The sequence below is a fragment of the Hylobates moloch genome, unplaced genomic scaffold (genome assembly GCF_009828535.3).
Source record: "Hylobates moloch isolate HMO894 unplaced genomic scaffold, HMol_V3 SCAFFOLD_6, whole genome shotgun sequence".
Taxonomy (NCBI): domain Eukaryota; kingdom Metazoa; phylum Chordata; class Mammalia; order Primates; family Hylobatidae; genus Hylobates; species Hylobates moloch.
In genome coordinates, this window is record NW_026652281.1 from 152,814,654 (window position 1) to 152,816,408 (window position 1,755).

The following is a 1,755-nucleotide window of genomic DNA, read 5'->3' on the forward strand; positions in this document are numbered from 1 at the left end:
TTTAAATGGTGGGATGAACCAGATAGGGGTGTTCATGTTTTTCCTAGGGCAAGACATGAGCCAGAGTTAGAATGTGGGAAAAGAGATTTTTGTGATACCTAGGTGCAAGGCTCAGATTCTGAGAGAAGTTTTAAAAGAATTTATTAGGATAATTTGTTTGGAATGTGTTTGGAAGTCTGTTTTTTGTTGTTGTTGTTGTCCTTTTTGTTTTTGAGATGGAGTTTCGCTCTTGTTGCCCAGGCTGGAGTGCAATGGCGAGAACTCGGCTCACTGCAACATCTGCCTCCCAGGTTCAAGGGATTCTCCTGCCTTAGCCTCCTGGGTAGCTGGGATTACAGGCACCCACCACCATGACCGGCAAATTTTTTGTATTTTGAGTAGAGAAGAGTTTCACCATTTTGGTCAGGCTAGTCTTGAACTCCTGACCTCAGGTGATCCACCCACCTCGGCCTCCCAAAGTGCTGAGATTACAGGTGTGAGCCACTGCACCCAGCCAGAAGTCTGTTATTTTTTAAAAAGCCTCCTGTTCACTAAGGAAAAAGGAAGAACCTCCTCAAATGCCTGGGGAACTTGAGGCCGGTGAACTTGGATAATAAATGCAAATAGATTTATTGAGGGCTTGTTTATACAAGATTTAGAACCGAGCCCGAGAACAGCCTGACCATTCTCAGAAACCCCTACCCCCTGCACCCTGCCCCACTCTCTCCCCTGTCCTCTCCCTCTTGGATCCCTTCCCTTCTACCTATTTTCGGTTTGCCCCTCTAGGCTGTGAGCTGCTTGATGCCAGGGAACCAGTGCTCCCAGCCTTTTCTTTTCCAACATCCAGGGCACGGTACACATTTAAATGTTCAATAGAGGTATGAAGGGAATGAATAAATATCTAAGCTCTTAAGGTGGCTGAAATAGCAATGCTCTAGGTTGAACTGTGTACCCCCCAAAAGATGTTGAAGTCTTTACCCCCAGTACTTGTGAACGTGACCTTATTTGGAAATAGGGTCTTTGAAGATGATCAAGATGTGGTCATTAGGGAGAGCCCTAATCCAGTATGACTGTGTCCTTATAAAAAGGGGATATTTGAGCACAGAGACACATGTATAGAGGGAAGAGATGGGAAGACACAGGGGGAATGTCATCTACAAGCCAAGGGGGCCACCAGCGGCTAGAGGAATGGCACAGAACAGATTCTCCCTCATGACCCTGAGAAGAAACCAACCCTGCTGTCATCTTGATCTTGGACTTCCAGCCTCCAGAACTATGAGACAATACACTTCTGTTGTTTAAGCCACCCGGCTTGTGGTATTTTGCTACACAGCCTTGCACAGCCCTAGGAAACAGAATACACAGAAATCTAGGGTTGTGAACCCAATGTTTTAAAGGACTTGTGGGCTCCTTCATTCATTCCTTCATTAAACGAATGCTTACCATGCGCCATCCCTATGCCCAGCCCTAGCAAAGGGCCAAGGCAGTGGTCATGGCCCTTGGCATGCGCCTTCCACTTTCTTGCTGTTGTCCTGTCAACTATTTGCCCACCTCTTTTCTCTCCTGCAAAATGTGTCCTCAGAGCTGTTCAAATTCACTCCCTTTCCCTTGTGAAATACGCCCTTGATTACAACATTCCTTACCGTTCACATTCAAATGAAGAAAGCAACCCAGCCATGCAGTTCCTCTTGTGCTCCCTGCTAGATTTAAGCTCCTGGAAGTTGGAACCATCTCTTACCCTTGCCTTGGTCCCCCCTCACCTGCTAGCAGATTTTT